Below are 22,074 nucleotides of genomic sequence, written 5' to 3'. Positions count from 1 at the left end.
TCAGTGACATCAGTCATGACATCACTGATGACACTATCCAGTGAATGTGTGTCTTTTTAAAAAATAAATATGTGTTATATATGTATATGTAAAAGTTGATGGAAGAATAAATGTTTAAATAAGTGATTACTTGGATGTTTAAAAAAAAATTGATTGGTTAACTGGTTTATTAAGTGTATCTTAGTGAATACATATAATAGAGAGTAATGTTTAAATATTTAAATATATGTATTAGTGTTTCACTTTGTGTATAAGTGGTTGCATGGGTTGGTGAGTAGCTACATGTGTATGTATATGGGTTATTAGATGTTTTTGTTAGTATCAGTATGAGTGTTTGTATGGTTTGGTGGGGGTATTACTTAACACATAGATGCATTAATGACTGACTCTCTCTTTGTATGTGTTTTGAAGACAGCATATGTGCAGGACTGTATGGGTAGAAGAGTGTGTATATGTGTGTCTTAGTGAGTGAATGACTGTCTCACTAGTGTCTTTATCAGTAACTACATATGTTTTAATCTAATATATGTGAATATTGATGTATATAAGTGAGTATATGTGAGAGAAAGAGATTGTAAGAGTTCCTGTTTAGATAAGTATGTGTTTCTATAAGTGATTGTTTAAGAGAGTAAGTATGTGTAAGTTTCCATAGAAGTAAGGTGGTTGTGTGTGTATAGCTGTACATGCAAATAAATGGATGTTCAATAGTTTATTTGCATGTGTGAATATGTGTGAGAGTATCTTTTGGATGACTGTCGGTGTGTAACAGGATGTATAGGTGTATCATTACATATCATGAGTGAGTATATGTACGAGTGACTATATAGAACTGTTGATCAATGAGTGGATGTGTATATAGATGGTGGAATTATTGAATTGGTTGTTGTAACTGGTATATGTATCTCCATTTTTTGAAAATTTTAGTTTCTATTTTTGAATATGTGTTTCAAGGGTTACATTACAGTGAAAAGAGGTCTGTCACTCTGTCACAAGGATGGTGTCATCAGTGATGTCATGACTGATGTCACTGACCATGTCATGAGTGATGTAATATGTGACGTCATCAGCAGTGCATTGCACGCGCAAGTTATAGTGAGTCCAACTAACTATAACGTGGGAATTTCATTGGTTTTATGCGAGTAAAATTTCCAGCTAACTATAACTGGTGTCAAACCTATGGTTTTTCAGTGAATTTCATAGGTTTTGTAAATGCTATTTCCTAACTATAACGTGTGTAAAACCTATGGTTTTTTCAGTGAATGTCATAGGTTTTTTAAATGCTACTTCCTAACTATACCGTGTTTAAAACCTATGGTTTTTTTCAGTGAATATATATATATATATATAAAATTTCTATGGCAAAATGAAACCCCTCATTTTGTTCCTTTGCAAATTAAATGTTTTAAGTGTTTACACTTTATTCCAATCAAGATGACTTCAGGTGTGCCATACTTTTGTCATAAGTAAGACTGTTAGCGCTCTAGTTGTTCTTTAGAACACTCTGGGACAATCTGTCATTGGGCTATAGTTGGGCTACATCTGGCTGATATTTGGGCTACATTTGTTTTTTTTGTCTCTGGTGGCCATCTTTGGGCTACATTTGTCTACATTTGGGCTCTAACATATATATAGCCCAATGTAGCCCAATATATATTTTTTCAAAGTTAATTTTCTCAGCAACTACTGAACAGATTTACACCATTCAAAGAAAAGCGTAATCTGCGAGCCGGACGCTACCTTTCTACCAAATTTCTTATAAATCCATTCAGCCGTTCGAGCTGTAGCCGTGTCTAAAGGTCCTATGGAAAATAACATGGGGAAAACACGTTTTGGGACCCCCCTTTTATCTCAGCCCCCACTTGACGAATCCCCCCCCAAACTTTCAGGGAAGGAGCGGAGCGGAGCAGGCCATCTTCTTTGAGAAATTCGCAAAGATTCGTCCACCGGCGCCAAAGTTATTCTCAATAGAATGTTGCGGATTTCCTATGGAAACTAGGTCCTAACTATAACTACCTACTGGCGACCGCCAGTAGGTTATATATATATATATATATATATATATATATATATATATATATATTCCAGCTCAAGTTTTGCACCAAAGCGACGGGGCACTGGCGGTGGGTGCCGCTGACACGGTGGTGCACCGTGTATTAAATACAGCTCCAAGTCTTCTCCCCAGCCGAGAAAGAGAAGGCAGCACTCGCGGGTGTTTGTCAGCTTCCTCATATTCAGGGTCTTAGAATACATCTCCTAATCATGCCGTGAATCGGCATGGCTTATTCGATACTTATTACATGTGCTCAGAAGGTTTCAAAATTCAAATAACATTCTTAAAATTCAGTTCAAGACTCTAAACAATATCATCATGAATATTTGACACATGTAAATTACCGCGGAGTATTGACATTGAATGGTTCTGTATAATTATACAGCCTGATATTAAACACATATCCACTTTTAAATCTTGCCGGGGATCGGCTATGGCGGTTCCTATCACTAGAATGGCCGATCACTAGGGCTGGCCGATCCACGGCTTAATGTAGCATTATTGACATGTTTGATATTATTGTTTGAAACATTTCGATTATCGACTATGAATTGTCTGTATATGAATTTGCCTAATTTGCACATTCCAAGATGGCGCTCGTACAATTTTGACGAGTAGTCCTAACTCGCTTTTCCCTATGAGAGTGCATGCTGCACTTTAAAACTAGCTCCCGTGTAACACTTGTGTTGACACATTGATAAAGGGCTTGACCCGAAACACGTCTGTGAGGAGCGCTTGATTAAATTGGAACAAGCTGACAAACACCCCGGGAGTGCTGCCTTCTCTTTCCCAGTATTGAACATGAGAAAGGATTGCATGCGATTCAGTTCTTCTTGAAGCAACGGGAAGCCAAATGTTACGAACATAATTGTATGTTGTTGGAACTAATTGAGTTTTGTCTGCGCAACAATATATTTTTGTTCGCAGGTGAATTGTACCGACAAGAACGGGGGACGTCGATGGGTTCCTGCTTCTCCCCCAGTTACGCGAATCTCTTTGTTGGCTGGTGGGAGAAGCAGGTGGCATGGGCTGGGGAGCATGAAAGGTGGTTGGAGAACATTGTTGTGGGCTCGCTACATTGATGATCTCTTCATAATTTGGAAGGGGTCGAGGGAGGAATTGGATCACTATGTAGCAGCTCTGAACCAAAATGATTGTAATCTGAAATTTACAGACTGCATTAGTCAAGAGGAAGTAGCGTACTTGGACTTAAAAGTATATATTGAGGATGGCAGGATTAGTACGACTTTGTATCGGAAACCGACAGCTGGAAACAGCACGCTACATGCGTCCAGCTTTAATCCGCAGAGTGTCATTAAAGGGATTCCCTTTGGTGAAATTGTGCGAATTAAGAGAAATTGCACAACCCAAAGTGAATTTTCGAAGGCAAAAGTAGAATCTTTCCAAAGATTAAGAGACAGGGGATACAGGGAGTCGACTCTCAGGGAAGCGGAACTAAAAGGCGAGAAATTAGAGAGAAATATGTTAGTAATGGGGGAAGCACGAAAACAAGGAGACCCAAAGAAGGATAGCATTAGAATGATTACAGACTACTCGGCACAATCGTCTGAAGTTCTTCAAATTTTCCGCAGAAATTGGAAAGTTTTGAAATCAGACAATATCATAGGCAAAGAGCTTCCAGAACTACCCCTGATGACGTATAGAAGAGGGCCCACACTTAGTACACAATTGGTGAGGAGCCACTTCACCAAATATCCCAAAAGGAAAGAAGTAGTGACAGGATATTTTCCATGCATGAATAGCAAAGCATGCAGAAATGGCCAGAAAGTAAAGGAATTCAATATTCCTGGCAGGAAGACCCCACATAAAATCAATAAATTGATGAACTGCAATACAGAGTTTGCAATATATTGCCTTACTTGTCCATGTGTACTTAATTATGTTGGGAGCACTATTCATCACGCTAAGAAGCGAGTGCTGGAACACATGAGGGCGATTACGAATCGTGATATGGGGTATCCTGTGGCACACCATTTCCAAGATGTCCATAAGTCCAATCCCAAACTTTAGAAATGTTTCTGCGTCGACTGTATCCCCAAGAGTGAAAGGGGTGGGGACAGAGTAAAAAAGTTACGACAGCTAGAGTCCAAGTACATAGTTCTAATGCAGTCGAAGAGTCCCACGGGACTCAACAATGAGGAGGAATTGTGGTCTCACATTAATTAGTACAAGAAATGCCTGGAAGCAACAGACAGTAATATGAACCAACTTGGTTGAATACCGAGAATTAGGGACACCTACAGACCGAGGAGGGGTGTGGGGACAAGAACATTGCGGTCACGAAATAGTATAACCGCGATGAGAAATGCCCATACAGGGCTTGAAGGAATAATGAGGGGTGTAAAATACTCAACATTTCATGTTTTTGACTTGAATTATGTCGAAACTAATGGTGTGAATATTGTGTTTATAATCATGATCTGGATGTCCTACATCGGTTTCTATGAAATGAATATAAACTTGATGTATAATGTTTTGATTGGTTCCTCTCACGTAATGAATTGTTTGAATTTTTTGCATAAAATTGTGTGAGAATGTGACCTCCCCGACATTGACAAAGGCGTGAAGCTGAAACACGTCTGTCGGGCCGTTTTGTTTTGTGATCAATAAACAATCAGAAAATTTACCCCTTGAGTGCGCCTCAATCCTTGCTCCATTGGATAGAAGGAGTTTCACACAGGAATACACACCAAGAATTTATTCTTTTCAACCTCTCCGCGCTTCAACACCACAATGTTTCTTGATCACACGATATTTCAGTTTCACAAGAAGGTGCATAAATAATAATTAAACTTAGAAGAAGGCATTCAGCACTGTATCCGCCCAATATGTAATCATGGCGGCCATTTTAGAGAGGTGGATTTGCATTGTATTTGTATTACTTTCATACATTGTACAATTGTTTGAGAACACAAGTTGGGCATACTGTTTACATACAGTATGTTTTCCACTTTACCACATATAATACATAATTGTAAACACATGAAATGGTTCTTAGAATAATATCGGTTGAGTGGCTGTTTTAAAAGAGTTAAAATACTATACTGCGTGAGTGTTCTAGTATGCTTATGAGTTGTAAGCTGACTCGCTCCCATATTTCTACATTGCTCGCGTTTTAGTGCCCAAACGATCCATGTACCCAGAGTCTAGGTTCAGCTAAAAGTTACTCGATCACTTCTCTCGGAGGAACAAAATAGTGTGCCATAATCTCCGAAATGGTTTATATACCTATTCCTCGCGATCTAGTGCCATGACTCAACACATGCATGACGGTACACTCTCGTCTTTAAATAGGCGCAAGTAAAGTCTCTCACCTGCTCAGCCTTACCATAATCCAAATCGAACTAGTGCCCTTATATTCACCACCTTGACTGAACATCAGTCATCTAGCTAAATCAATACAACCCATAGATGTTTGCCCCGGGTCAAGGTTCAGTTAAGAATTATTCCACCACTTCCCTCGACGGAACAAAATAGTATGCCATAATATCGGAAATAGTTTATATATCTATTCTGCGTGATCTGGTGCCGTAGCTCACGACATACATGACAGTACATTCTCGTCTTTATATAGGCGTAAGTAAGGTCTCTCACCTGCTCAGCCTTCCATATTCAAACTCGAACTAGTGCCCTTATGTTCACCACCTTAACTGAACATCAGTCATCTGGCTAAATCAATGCAACCAACAAATGTTTGCCAAGTGGCAAAGAAAAATGCCTATATTCCTCCAGAGAAAATTAAATATACAAAAAAAAACCTACCCAAATGTCAACAGTGAATGCTCATGTGCAATTAAAAGTCTCTTATATTTAAGGACGTGCAGAATCTTCCTGATTAAGAAAAGGGTAGGGAACCCGTGAGGTGTCATAAGACGTGATGGGTCCCTTCCTTTCCTCCTGCATAAAAAGAGAAAAAGTAAGAGAAAAAAGTTACACATTAAAACTAATATGTGATTTACATGACTCTTAGTACAGTCACATACAGTATATCACACATTAAAACATCAATACAGCACATCTTATTCATCATGCAAATGTGTGGCCAATTCCTCATCCAGGTTATGGCCTCTAGGGGCTCTAGTCTCTAGTTCAATAATCCATTTGGACTCTTTTTTCCTGAGCGCAAGTTCTCTATTGCCCACTCTTTCCTAGATTTACTTGTTCAATAGCAAAAAATCAAAGGAGTGAGTTAGTAGATTTGTGTTTCTCTTGAAAGTGGCAGGCGATTGGATAGTGCTGATCTACATTAGTAATTGCTCTTAATTGCTCCTGGACACGTTTTTTAACCATGCAGATGGTGCTCCCAATGTACTTTAATCTGCATGGACACTCCAGAGCATATATGACATAATTGAAGCTACAGGTGATAAATTGAGAGATGGTTCTATTCTTCCTACCAGGTATCTCAAACTACTTAACCATATGACTATATTAACACGCTCTGCAGTGTCCACATGGGTAGAACCCTTTGAGATTGTGCAAATGTCTATTTTGATTTGATGTAATGTCTCCTCTGACAAGGATGTCCCTTAGGCTCTTCCCCTTTCTGTATGTAATCTGGGGTCTATCAATAATGCTCTTTCCTATGATGGTGTCAGATTGTAGAATTTTCCAATTGGCCACTAGCACTTTATGGACCTTTTTGGAACCTTCAGAAAAGGTAGTTATTACCCTTGTCATGGTCTCATCTTCCTTACGTTGTTCTTTATATTCAAGACTTTCAGACCTAGTGATCCCTTTTTATCTTATTTGTGGCTTTGGTCACTACCCACTCGGATAGCCCCATTCTCTAAATCTGGCAAGCATCTTTTCCTGCTCAAGATTAATGTTTCATTCATGCTGCAGTTCCTTCGTGCCCTCAGTAGCTCTCCATATGGAATATTTCATTCAAGTGTAACGGGATGAGCACTGAGGGTATGAAGACTGTTCTCTGATGTTTCTTAGCGTTGTAAACTGGTGGCGAGGGAGCCTTCTTGTACAGTAATTAGAGTATCTAGGAATTCAGCTCTAGTTTTACTCATGTTGTATGTCAGTCTGATGTTGTAGGTGTTGCTTTTAAGTTTGTCAATAAAGTTTTTTGCTTCACTTTCAGTACCTTTCCAAACGACAAACAAGTCATCAATGTATCTCATCCATACTATGACCTGTTTCAGATCACACTGTAGTAAGCCTTCCTTTAGAATTTTCTCCTCCCACTTGCCCAGGAAGAGGTTTGCGAAGCTCGGCGCAAAGCATGAACCCATCGCGGTACTTCACACTTGTCTGAAGAGGTCACCATTAAACATAAAGATGTTGTTAGAGAGACATATCCATATCATCTCTACCAGCATGCGTGTGTGATCCAAAAAGGCTATATGTCTGTCTTCCAAAAAAATGTAGACCAGCTGCAATCCCCTGTTCGTGGTCAATGACAGTATATAATGAACTAACGTCCATGGTTATCATTGTAAAGCTGTCCTCCCATTTGATTCTATTAATCTTGTTAAAGTCTTTATTATCCCTAATATTGGATGGAAGGCGAGCTACATAGTCTCTTAGGAAATGGTCAACATACTTGTGGAGATTTTCATTGACGTTCCCTATAGATGACACTATGGGTCTCCCTGGAAGTCTAGTGGGGTTTTTATGTACTTTAGGCAATAGATATAATATGGGCAGTTTCGAATAATCCTTTTTAAGGAAGCAGTACTGTTGCCACGTGATTATTCCTGCCCCCTGCCACCCAGACAATTTCTCCCATGTGGTAGTTATACTTAGATTATACTCAGTCATATTACTTTTACAGTAGTAGTCTTTATCACTTAACTGTTTGAGGGCTTCCTCAATGTACAATTCCCTACCCCACAGAACATTATTTCCTCCTTTGTCAGAGGGTCTGATGATAATGCTACTGTCCTCAGCCAGTGTACCAATGCGGTCTCTTTCTTTTTGGATAGATTAAATTGTACCTTACAATTCCTTGATGTTTGATGTTTATGTTTTATCAACTCTATATATATATATATATATATATATATATATACACATATATATATATATATATATATACATAAAACGTAAAACGGAACTTTGAAAGTCCAATTATGCACCTACCACTTTAAGCGCGAAGCCGCTCCCATGTATGGATGTATTTAAGACCCTTGTTTATTTCAATCCACGTCATGTGATCAAGCCTCGTTGGAGGTGAAACGCGTTATGGCGGATGGCTGGTGGAATATTTAAATAAATCACCGAAAAATATCAGCACTAAATCTGGGCTCACTCTCGTTATTCTGTTCGATTGTGGAAAAGAATGGCGTTTCGTTCATTTAACTGTACCAAGGAGCGTTCGTGGTACGAGTGAACCGCCCCTCCCTGAGTTCTCTGGGCGCGTTGCAGCAGGAAGCTAGAATTTCGTAACCCGGAATTGAATCTTTACTCCGGTAGGAGGAAGCTGCCCGAGCCCCTGCGAGAAAGCAAACGTATCTATCCAGGCTGAAGGAGTCGCGGTGTACCCGGCAAAGTGCAGGAGGAGCCGTCGGCAGCCGAGCCCAGGTAGGACAGCTGTCCGAGATTTCGCAGTGGGGAGTGTGCCAAGCGTGAAGCGCTAAGAACTTTCTGACAACGCGCTTATCCGCTTGTATTTTTCGGTGCGAAGCACCAGTACACCACAACTAGCCAATATGTCCGCTGACGTATTGAAACGCAGGGAGGAGGTTGCAGGCCACATGTTTGTGGAAAACCCTGAGGGAACAACAATGCCTACAACTGCAACTTGGGATGCTGCGGGAGGCACCGATAATCCCAATATTAAAGAGACTTTTCGTAAACTGGAACGACTGATGAAGAAAGAGCAGTCGAAGTGGTGGGAGCATACTTCCCTCACAAAGTACCTTGATGTTAAGCGTATTCCACGGGGTTTGAGGAGTACTCTAGCCCCGAGCTATGAGGACCCGGACCCGGAGATGCTTGCCGAGTGGGCAGACACGAACTTAGAATATTCCGCCCGTTTGATGGCAATTCTGGCTAAATACGCTGACAGCGACAGAAGAAAACTACAAGTGAAAATTGAAACAGTAGAAGCTGATCTGTTAACAATTGGGGTAACTGAACAAAGTAAAAAATTACGTGAAGAAATGATGATAAGGCTGGCTAAAGAAGAGGAAATAATCAAAAAACGGAAAACCTTCAAATTTGAGAGGGACAGGCTGGACTATCTACACGGCCAAATCTTCACCTTTGCACGCCGCTTTGATAATATAAAAGCACAAGTAGGCAAAAACAACCCTAAGGCAAGACAAGAGGCAACAGCATCAGCCTCATCTACGGACTTGAGCTCAGCGGCGTAGAGCGATTCTGAAAACGAGCAGAGGAGGAGAAAAAACCTGCAAGAGGGGTTTACAAAATTATCACCGGCACAAGAGGTAAATTGCCTCTGCGAGAGCCGCCGGGATACTCTCAGGTCAAAATCGAAAGTAAACCCCCAACAAAACGCCAGAGGGCAAACTTCAAACGCTCCCAACGCCGGAAATGTAACGAGAGGAAATTCGGCGGAAGGAAAGAGGGGCAATCGTGGGAAAGGAGGAAATTGGAACAGGTTTCAAACTCAACCCTCAACATCGGCACCACAATCATAAACCTGACAGACATCACCTTAAGCGATAAAGAAAAACAAATCTTATGCTTAGGCCTGTCTTATTGTCCCCCCAGCAACATGAACTACGCAAATACCAGAATGGACACTTACCGCTTCATTAGGAAGCTCAAACTGAGCAAATACCATCGTACACACCCGTACAAACAACATAACATTTCTGTGGCAGCCAGCCCCACACTTCTCCCAATGGAAGCGGACACAACATTCAATGAGATATGGAATTTGCAGCAAGAGGGACTATCGAATACACAGTTCCAACAAACTGGAAGGGAAGATATCAAAACATCTACACCTTTCAGAAGGAAATCAACTTTCTTTCCTATTATGACCCACGATAATATTGACCTCTACCAAGACCTTATCATCAAAGACTTGAAACAACTATACACGGCTACAAACAAAAAACATGTCATTCATAGTCGACAGAACCAATGTTACAACAGCCTGGTAAGAAAACTAAAGGCAGATAAAAACATCATTGTAAAACAGGCGGACAAGGGGGGAAATATCGTCCTGTGGCATCGGGACGACTACATCAAAGAAGCAGAATCACAGCTAAGTGATCTGGACTGTTACAGAAAAAGTAACCCCATTGTCATTAAAGCTGCCTGGTCCGATTTGAGTGCCAAACTTGTAGCCTGGAAGAGCGCAGGATTAATTTCTAATGATGAATTTAAATTCCTCAAAAAAGATTGTCCAGTTATACCCACTCTATATTTGCTGCCGAAAGTTCATAAGAATCTATGTGTACCACCTGGCAGACCTATACTTTCGGCAATTAACAGCGCAACTGAGAACATTTCCAAGTACATAGACTTCTTTTTAAGGAATGGGTTTTAACATTACCATCATATGTCAAAGACACTACCGATTTCATTTGCAAGCTGAACAACCTGGTTTGGGAAGATGACTACATTTTAATGACTCTAGATGTCACTGCCCTATATACTTCCATTAAACATCGGGATGGAATTAAGGCAGCTGAGTATTACCTGTCTAAACGATCAGAGAATTGCTCCAACCACAATCGCATGCTTTTGGACATGTTGAAACTCTGCCTAGAACAGAACTTTTTTCTTTTCAATGGGCAGGCATACCAACAGATGAGAGGGGTCGCAATGGGGGCCTGCTTCTCCCCGAGTTTTGCATGCCTCCATATGGGGCTTTGGGAGGAGCGGGTGCTGATGGGCACATTTGGTAACATTATGACATCACATGTACCACTGTATCTCCGTTACATCGACGACCTCTTTGTGGTTTGGAAGGGCGAAAAATCAGATGCTGAGCGATTTGTTGAACAACTAAATGTTAATTCATACAACTTGCATTTTACCTATCATGCTGATGAAATAACTGTGAATTTTCTTGATGTCCAGGTATATGTGGAAAATCATAAAATACAAACCAGGTTACATAGGAAGGACACAGCTGGTAACACAGTGCTCCACGCCACTAGTCAGCATCCCCGTCATTTAATTAATAGCATCCCCTACGGGGAGATGCTAAGAATGAAAAGAATTTGCAGTACGGAATCTGACTTTCAAGTAGCACAACAGGAGTGCAGGAAACGTTTTCTTGAAAGGGGCTACAGCGATAGGGTTCTCGAGACGGCCATAAGAAAAACCAACTCCGTCACTAGAGAGCAAGCACTAACACCCAGGAGCAAAGTCCCCATTGATAATCTAGTTGACACCCATGTTAATTCTAGGGCCATAGTTCCATACTGCCAACAGCACTCCGCCGTTAAAAAGATCTTTGCAAGAAATTGGAACTTAATAAGAGGGGACCCTGTAATTGGAAGTGATGTTTCGCTCAGACCGGAGATCACCTTCCGAAAATCCCCCTCTATGGCAAATGCTCTTACTAGCAGCCTTCTGGAGCCTGTTACCTCGGGAACATGGGAAGCATTAAGCACGGGCTTCAAAAAATGTGCTTTCTGTAAAGCCTGCAAAATCGGAATTAACAAAACCCATTACACCAGCCCGTTCAGGGACAATCCAATTCCCATCACGAAAAGACTCACATGTAAAATGGAGTTCGTTGTTTATGTGCTACAATGCCCATGTGGCTTGAGTTATGTGGGCAGCACTCGCCCAGCAGCACATAAGCGGATTCTCCAACACATTAGGGCCATAGGGAGCAAGGATCAGGCATACCCGGTGGCACGCCACTTTGAGGCTGTGCATAACAGTGACCCGAGTGATCTACAATATTATCTGGTAGACACAGTGATGCCGCTAAAACGGGGGGTGACAGGGAGGGAAGATTGCGTTTACTCGAGACGAGATATATTCTCGAAATGAATACAAAGAGCCCGAATGGACTAAATGATCGAGAAGATCTTTACACCTGTCTCAGGGTTTCGTAAATGCCTTTCAGAACATCTTTAACAAATCCCTATGTCTGCGTGATTTAGTAAATCCGATGCACCCCTGACCTGATCCCTCTCCTTACATTGGATGGTGGCCCCCTTCGCCATTCCCAGTTGCAGCAGGCTTCATAATATACTAATTAGATATTACTGCACATATTGGTACTGGAGTACACATGATTAATATGCACAACTATATGTTGATAAAATTATAGCTAATAATTGTCCTTTGTAGGATGTGGAACACAGCAGGAGAGCGTTTATTTGCAAATGGAACAACGTGCTGCAACAGAGTAAAGCAGTTTCACTCCACAGCCTCTTAGGTCCTTTCTGGTAAGTTCAAGATGGTGCCCCTTCCAGGACGGGACCGCCCTGCACACAGATTAATAAACAAATTGCCCAAAGCATTCGAAGGGGCACTCGACGTTGCTCGCGCCATCCAGCCTATATTTGCAGCTCTCTTCGTGCTCCAACTTTCACCATTCGTTTCCCCGACGCGTTTCGAGGCTGTCACGCCTCTTAATCATGGGTTGCTCAAAAACGACATCACAATCTCACATTGCTTTGATTGACGGCATCTTTTATTTCTACAGGTCCTACCCAGGAAGCTTTGCTTGGTTCAGTTTCATTGGGATGCATGATGGGATCTGTAGTTGCCAATGTGAGTGAAGTTATTTTCTTTGAGTAGGCGCGATGTCCGTTGATAAAATTATAGCTAATAATTGTCCTTTGTAGGATGTGGAACACAGCAGGAGAGCGTTTATTTGCAAATGGAACAACCTGCTGCAACGGAGTAAAGCAGTTTCACTCCACAGCCTCTTAGGTCCTTTCTGGTAAGTTCAAGATGGTGCCCCTTCCAGGACGGGACCGCCCTGCACACAGATTAATAAACAAATTGCCCAAAGCATTCGAAGGGGCACTCGACGTTGCTCACGCCATCCAGCCTATATTTGCAGCTCTCTTCGTGCTCCAACTTTCACCATTCGTTTCCCCGATGCGTTTCGAGGCTGTCACGCCTCTTAATCATGGGTTGCTCAAAAACGACATCACAATCTCACATTGCTTTGATTGACGGCATCTTTTATTTCTACAGGTTCTACCCAGGAAGCTTTGCTTGGTTCAGTGATGAGAAGCCACGCCCACTTAGGGCGGTGTCATTCAATGTAAATAAATGGTTGTTGGCAGGAATGAGTGTAATCGTGCTTACTTTCAAGACCCCATAATGAAGAGGCGGAGTGGCCTCGAAACGCGTCGGGAGATGGCATACTTATGAGGAGAATGGGCGCAGAGCTACGAGAGGCCAATAAGCCAGATGGCAGGAGGGTCGAGTGTGCCCCTCTAGAGCACAAGAGCCTTTTGTTGATGGATATATATATATGATTACCCCCTATACATCCGAATCCAACCATTGAAAGTGGATGCTTAAAAAAAACTGGCATATCTTGAAAACAGACCCTGTTATTAAGGAAGATATTCCATCTAGACCACAGGTCACTTTTCGGAAGGCAAGGTCACTAAGGGATTCACTTGTTAGAAGTCACCTAGACAAAACCAAACCTAGATTAGGAACACTAGCAGATATGAAGTTTTTTTTGCCATGCAGCAGGTGCAAGGCATGCGCAGGCAGCAAACGGGTGTTTTCATATAGCCTGCCAGGGCCAGTAAGAGCAAAAGCCATTAAGAAATTCATTACATGCAGTACACCTTACGCGGTCTACTGCCTAGTCTGCCCATGTGACCTACGATATGTAGGCAGCACGATTCATCAGTTGAAAATTAGGGTTCTCGAACATCTGAGGGCCATTGATAAGGCTGACCCTGCTTACCCCGTCGCAAGACACTTCGACGAGGTACATCAACGAGATAGGAGTAAACTCCAGGATTTCGAACTGGATCATGTCCCCTGTAACATCAGGGGGGGGGGGAAACAGGTTGAAACAACTAAGACGACTAGAATCCAGGTATATAATAGATATAATGACGAAAAAGTTAAATAGTGGGGAAGAAATGGCTATACACTTAGGGAAGTGAGAATGTATAACATCAATCAACGGAATTACTTCCTTGAGTAATACATTCATTTATGCTGAATTTGGGAACTTGGATCTAAAGCGTGAACCTGTAATGTGATAATGAATTTGAAAATGTCCTGCATGTCTGATGGATAGGATGAACTGTGTAGGAGAAACGGGTGCGATAGAAATGTATATAGCAGGAGTGTGTATATATCGTCAGACAATGATCAAAATTGGTGAAATTACAACTGGGAACACTGTTCAGATATATTTTATGTAGAATCTAGTATCTCCGTATGACCTTTCCTTCACTAACCCCTCCCCCCGAACGAACCCCAAGTCCCCCACCCCCCCTAGAGAACTGTGTGGTTTTCTGCTCTCAGGAGATGATGGAGGGGGTTTTGAGCGCTGTTTAGCATTATTAGGGGTCTGTGTATTAATTTAAAAGATACAATGAGCTGTGGTGTGGTAATGGTTGCGCTGGAGCTAGCGCAAAGCTGCTGCTTGTTTTATGATACTCTGTATAGTGGGAGAGGAGGACAGTCACCAATATATTGCAGAATTGGAGTTTCAAATTTAATTTCACTGGAAGCGGCAAGTTATGTGGGTTGTACCTGCATGACTGTTACTCCCTACAGTAGTTTGCTGTAGGGAGATATGCCGATTCATGGCAAGATTGAATTTAGACTGTTTGTGTGTGGTATTTATAATAATGCAAACGCGCTATGATTATACATGTATATACATTTGGAAATGTTACTTATTGATGTATAGAAGTACCTTTCAAGATGGCGCGTGCTGTTTTCGAAAGTTATTAGTCCCCTCTCTTTGTCTATGTACAGACTAGAAACTTTATTAAACATGTTGCCCCGTGGAGTGTCATCGACACTGACGAAAGCTTGTAGCTGAAACGCGTTTGTTGGAAACCGGCGAATAAATGATGTGTGTGCCACGACTCTACCTGTGAGTGCGGTTATTCTTAAGTAACTGTTAAGAATCTGAGCTTCGATATATATATATATATATATATATATATATATATATATATATATATATATATATATATATATATATATATATCCCAACATACAGTCCGCAGTTGCAGTGTCAGCTGACACAAGCAGGAGCACAACTCAAGTTTTGTGCAATAATACTTTTATTTTTGTGAATCAAACATCCCCCTGCTAGCGTTGACAGACGTGTTTCGCCGCTCAGGCTTTGTCAATGTCAATAACATTGATAAAGTTACACCATTTTAAAGTAAAAAAGTGCGTGTGCACGTTAAAAACAATGGTAAACATGAAAGAGGGATAATTCAATGCTATTAGCAATGTATACAAGTCGGCCATCTTAACATGTTTCACAATTTCATTCAATACACCATGTTGGAGGCATTCTACACCTGGATAACAGCATATTTTTACGAGTTTTGAAATAATATTTGCTGACATAAAAATAATGTCACTGGTATATCCAAAACCTAGAAAAAATATGAACCTAGAGAAATATAAAAAAAATATGCCGATCTTACTATTGGTATCCATAGACCTGTCCTGTCTTGTCGATAAGCAAGACAAGAAAAAAATATGATTGTTAATAATAATAGTATAAACAATACATGGCCTGTGTGTGAGAGTGCACAAAGCTATTGCGCCCTGAATGGGCATAGTCCAACCATGGAGAGAGAAGATAGGGAGCATCATACTTCATAGGTTACATTAATTATACAAATCATTGTTCTTGCTAATGTGACCAAAAATCAAGGTGAAAGAATCCTTAAACCAAAATAAATAAAATCATCGGTGAGTAAAAACTCACACAATTCTAATAAGTCGACTAAGCTTCATGGTTTAGAGCAGACTACAAAAGTTAAAGACAGTATTCCATATATCTACACATACTTCTAAATTATTACATTTCTTAATTCAAGATTTTTTGTTGTTTGTTGGTGCAGATTCAAAGAACAGAGTGAATTACACATATAGGACAATATTTCGTAGAATCATGCCTATCCCCTGGGCAAGAATGTTTATTTGATATAATGCCTATCAATTATTCTAAATGAGACCACAGCTCTTCATCTTTGTTCAAACCATGGGGTGTCATGGTGCCCAGGTCGATGATGTACCTAGACTCCAAAGCTCTTAACTTTCTAATTCTATCACCCCCTCTCTCATTTTTGGTTATTTGATCTAGACAGTAGAATGATAGGAGATCCCTATTGCTTAGGTGAAATTCCTCAAAGTGGCGTGTCACTGGGTATGTTTTATCTTTTTCATCATCATCAAAACTTTATTTTCGGCTATTACATCCATTAAAGCACATTCAAATTTACAACAAAATAAAATGTAATCCACATAAAACAATAGAATTAGATTAAAAATACTGGTATAAATACATGTAGGGGTATGGAAGCCACAATAGATGGAAATCACAGGTATCATTATTCATGGGAATTCAAAAAATTCTTACATTAAAAATATAATTTATAATAAAAAACATTTAAAAGAATTTTTGCGCACATCCAATGTAAATATATATATTTTTTTCCTGTTTTTAAAACATCCATAACCAATGCTTCAGCCGGGAAGAGGATATCTCTATCTCATGAAGGCTTGACTCCAATTACCAGGCTGAAAGATTGATTATTACAGAGTGAAGGGTTAGAATTAATAAACACGGGACTAAATACGCGTGTTCAACAAGTAACTTTGTTTTATCAACATTGCAAGGAGAAATTTTAAAACTACAACAACATAAATTGGGTCAGTATCTGATTTTTGGACCCTAACTAGTTCTCGATAGTTTCTAATACCCAAATTTCTGCACAGTTGTATCACCCATTTGGACCTAGCTTGTTTATATGCCAGACAGAAAAACAGTACATGGATTTCTGTTTCCTCCTCCACTAGGCATCCACGGCAGAGACAATGGTTTCACCCGACCACTTATTAGTTATTGTATGGAGCGGGAGTGTCCCATATCTGAATTGCAATACAACTTCCTTGCTAGTGGAGGTTGTATACAGTCTAAAAACCTCTTCAAATTGATTATGACACTTAAAATCCAAGAACCCATATGTCAAATTCTTAGGTTTGGCTGCCTGTATTAGACTATCCAATTTATATTCTTTCACAGCTTTGGCTAGAATTATTTTTGGAATAGCTGGACAGGATTCCTCCGGAGAGGTGCACAAGTCTTCCCTGCCCATTGTGCGAAAAGAATCCCTAACAAACGACAACCAGGGATTTTTACCCACAGACTCCAGTAGTGATATTACCGCTTGTAGTTCCTCCCTATAGTGTCTCAACTCAGGTGTACTCCACAGCCGTCGCCAATAGAGCAGCGGCCGGGACGAGATTAGATCCACCATAGGTAGGATACTCAAATCCATCCTTAGCGGTACTAGGGGTGTGTTAACTGGGAGTGCCACGATTTGCCTAATGACCTAATTTTCAGTGAGGGTCAAGGCATTAGATGGACTATGCCCCCACAGTTCTGCCCCATATAAAGAAGCTGACCAAGCTTGTACTTTATATATTTCTAGCGGTGGGCTAATAAGCTTTGTAGCGCAACCCTTCTGAACTTTTAGGAAGCCCCCAATTGCCTGGGTTAACCTCAAATTAGCCTTATTAATTTGGGTACCCCATCCCATTTTATCATTTAAGGATAGGCCCAGGTAGTCGAAGATGTCTACCCGCTCAAGAGGCCTATCATTCATCATTGGCTGGGGACAATTAGTGGATTTGGCATTGAAGACCATATATTTTGTTTTATTGATATTTACCACTAAATTCCTCTTGCTACAAAACTGGCTAAATTCCTTAAGAACTCGCTACATCCCCATTGATGACTTCGAGAGGAGCAGGGTATCATCCGCAAACATTAGTGCGTGAAATTTATGGAATGCTATTTTGGGGGAGTCCAAATCCTTTGCAGCAAGTAAATCTTCAATAAGACCATTTAGGAAGAGGGAGAAGAGGGTCGGCGCGAGCACGCAACCCTGTCTTACCCCCTTACCAACAGGGAAAGGGGCTTCTAGTTGACCATTTCTGCCGTATCTAACTCTCGCGTAAGTTCCCTCGTGGAGGTGTTTAAGTTGGAAACAAAGATATGGTGGAACCACCATGTCCAGTAGGACTCTCCACAACTGGTCATGGTCCACCATATCAAACGCTGATTTCAAATCCACAAAGGTAAGATACAGGCTCCCACCTTCCAGAACTACATGCTTCCAGTGGATCAGCTGAAGCTCTGGTCCACGGTTGAGGTTTGGGCTCTAAAACCAGCTTGCAATGGGGTTAAAACATCACAGTCTTCTATCCATTCCTGTAATCTTCCTAATACAACCCTTGCGAAGATTTTTTGTGTAACGTCAATAATTTGCAGGTTCCAGGGAGGACCCTTTTTTATATATCGAAATGATCTCGGCACCAGCCCACGTTGGCGGTGCTGGGAGGCCATGAAGGATTGCATTAAAAAGAGATAAGGGGCCCACACTACTTGCTCATTTTTATACAGGTCCCCTTGAATTCTGTCTAGTCCAGGTGCTTTGTTGGGTGGTAACTTTGCCAAAGCAGATAATACCTCCACCATAGTGCATGGGGGTGTATTCAATGGGGGTTCAAAGATGGGGCGAGATACCGACGTCTCGCTCCCACCCAAATCATTGGACGGGCTTGAGTATAATTCTTTAAAATAGAGATGCCAGGCATCCTCATCGATATTTGGGTCGATAGCGGTCCTACCCTCTGTTTTTCCCGTATGGACAAGGTTCCAAAAACCTCTACTATCTTTTGAATCCAAAGCCATCTTGATAGCCTGCCATCTCTCTGTTTCCCAGTCAGCTTTTGCTTTTACAGTTATTTTCTTAAAAACAGTACTGGCTTCCCTAATACAAACGTTATCGCCACCCTTAAGTGTTGACAACAATGCTCGCTTAGCTTCCCTACAATTCTTATTATACCAAATATTTTTGTCCCTGCCGGGTTTATTATTGGCCGGTTCACTTTTGTAGAAAAAATCCGCCAGAGTCTGTATCAATTCTTGGTGGACTTTTCCTAGGTCACTGTCAGGCCCTAAATTAGTTGGGTTATCTGATAAAAAACTTGCCTTCTCTATCAGGGGAATAATACTGGTATACAATTTAGACATGGTTTCGGGTGAATGGTTTATTGTGGTCCATCGGATGCATCTTCCTCTTTCGACAACAACCAAATTACGTTGGCGTAAATAAGTATGGTCTGAATTATCCGACCCTCGACCAATTCCCCCCATATAGTAATCCAAGATTGTAACCAGGGGATTATGGTCACTTTCGGTACGTGTTTCAACGCAGAAACCCTTCAGTTTATCCCACATCTCTACGCTGAGCTCAAAATTGTCAATTACTGAGGTCTGGCCAAGTCTCTCGAAGATAGGGCGCCCCGGATTATCGCCCGGAAACCGTCCATTACAAGCCCAAGGAGAAGGACATGGTTAACAAAATTAATTGTAAGACTAGCGGTGTCCAGCACCTAATCGGATATATATTAGGTGTCAGGATAGACCAGATAGCGTCCTCGTCACTAGTGATGGATTTCATGAGACCGTTAAAGGGTTCAAAGTGGGAGTTAAATTCCCCACCGATTATAAAATACATCTTACCCGCAAGTGAGTTAAGGAGGTTTACCAGGGATTCGAGTGCCGTTGAACTTCCACCATGCTGAACTGGCTGGGAGTAAACATTAGTGAGGGCCAGTTTCGGGAGGTTCCTACATGTCAGAAGGATGCATATAATGTCAGGGGAGTGTGTTTCTACTCTCTTTATCTTACAACCTAAATGTGATCGTACCCATATACATAAGCCCCCCGAAGGTCTGCCCCTTAATCCCTTGACTGCAACCTCACGATATGCCACATACCCTACTCTATATTGGTGATCTATGGCCCAAGTTTCCTGGAATAGGCAGATCTCGTGGGAGTCAATATAATCCCCCCAGTCAGGCTGATCTAGTTTATCCACAAGACCCGCAATATTCCAGGACAAAATTCTCGTGCCATCGGCACACAGTTTCCCACTGCTCCCTCTGCTCCTAACGTTTACCTCCGGTTCTAGTCTAGCTATCATGCCAGAGTTGTCGGCATGGACGGTGGGTGGAGCGGTACTTAAGGATAGCATTCAACATTGGTGGGTGTAGCAGGTACTTTAGAATATCATTCAACATCAAGAGGGGCATAATTTATTACATTTCGGAGAGTGTGCTTCTCTTCCAGGGGATACTCATCAATAGTCATAAGCACTGAATAGTCCCGCCCACGTGCGGGACCCCGGAGCAATAGCCAATAATATGCATATATCTACATATATATATATATATATATATATATATATATAAATACATATAAATACGCATAAAATTACCATATATATATAGATAATATGCATATACATATACATATGCAGCCCAATATAACCATACTAGGCAAAAAAAAACTGCCACAATAGCCTGTAAAATCTTTACATTTGCTAAATAAAGACATATAAAACACATTATATGATAATGTAAAGAAGAAAACACTGCCTAGGTTTTCTTTGAAACACACAACCTTTATTTTCAAAGGTAAAAACAGGCAGGATCATAGAGGCAGCTTTAGCCTAGATAGGCTGCATTGTAACAACAGAAAAATCTGGCGCCGTGCCTTTAAGACCTCTGTGAGCCTCCAGGCTCCCATCATGCACCACAGGTGACAGTTAGGTCAGTTCTTTTTTCCGGCTCCTTCTGTGAGGATCCTGGAGCATTGAGCTCGCCAGTTTGTGATATTTTATCACTCTTTTCTGGTATTTCTTCAATTTTTTCGTCTTTACTCGACGTCTTTTGTCATTGTTTGACTAAATCAACAATTTTTTCCTGGTTTTTGACTATTTTTCCAGTCACAATGCCGGCCTTATTTGCTAAGTGTCCGGCCTGTGGTAAAAAAATGGCTAAGACAGACCCTCATTCGGTCTGTGTAGCTTGTCTACCATCTTCTCACAAGCCAGAACTTTGCTACCACTGCAGAAAACTTTCAAGTAGAACTTTGAGAGAGAGAGAGAAGAGCAGGCTTCAGTCCCTGCATGACAGAGGAGAAACTGTGAGTGGAAGAGAAGATGTTCACTCCAGGAAGCCTTCTTCTCATCGCAAAGAGCGCAAGGACAATGGGGAGAAGAGAAAACATGGGTCTCCTTCAACTTCGAGGGACAGATCATCTTCCAAGGTACATGTGTGCTCAAAATCAGCATCGAAATCACCGTCGCGGCATACGTCGACGGCGAAGCATCCCTCGCCGACGAAGAAGAATTCACCGTCGAAGCAAGGTGAGAAGCGACATGAGCGTAGGCGGTCCCGGTCTGGCTCGCCTATGACTGCAAGAGGACGGGACTCGATGTCGTCTCATCGACGTCGACGGTCGCCGTCGAGAGGCTCCAAACGTCAGTCAAGGTCGCCGTCGAGAGGTGGCATGACGTCGTCGAACCGGGCAGTAGAGGTTTCGACGTCGAAGAGCCCCAGCCATGCGACGTCGAGGCACACAACGCCGAGGAAATAATCGCCTTCGAGGCGCCTGATGTCGACGCCGAAGAGGCATTCGTCGTCAAAGAGGTCGCCGCAAAGGAGGTGGCTGCCAAGGAGGTCGCCGCCGAGGAGGTCGCCGTAGGAAAAATAGTGAGTGCTTGCTTCCCCTGAGCCCGTTACCCACTCCGCTGGGGGGAAGTGTTCATTTTTGCCTGGACGAATGGAAAAACATCACAAACGACAAATGGGTGCTGAATATTGTGCAAAATGGATATGCAATCAGGTTCAAGTCTCCTCCACCTTCCATTCCTCCTCGAAAGTCTGTGTTCCATCAACTTCATCTTTTAAAGCAGGAGGTGTCTACGTTAATCTTGAAGAAAGCTATCAAGGAGGTCCCGAGGGCACAGCGTCGGCAAGGCATTTACTCCCGATACTTTCTAGTTCCAAAG

The 22,074-nt window shown here is 41.6% G+C and overlaps 1 protein-coding gene across 12 annotated transcripts in view; it reads left to right on the top strand.

Moving 5' to 3' along the window:
* Nucleotides 1-22,074, top strand: part of SYCP1 (synaptonemal complex protein 1) — a 6,803,167-nt gene that overhangs the window by 200,352 nt on the left and 6,580,741 nt on the right. The window lies entirely within an intron of this gene.

The sequence above is a fragment of the Lissotriton helveticus genome, chromosome 5_1 (assembly GCF_964261635.1).
Source record: "Lissotriton helveticus chromosome 5_1, aLisHel1.1, whole genome shotgun sequence".
Taxonomy (NCBI): domain Eukaryota; kingdom Metazoa; phylum Chordata; class Amphibia; order Caudata; family Salamandridae; genus Lissotriton; species Lissotriton helveticus.
Note: the sequence above shows the minus strand (reverse complement) of the source record. Positions and strands in the feature narration are given on the sequence as shown.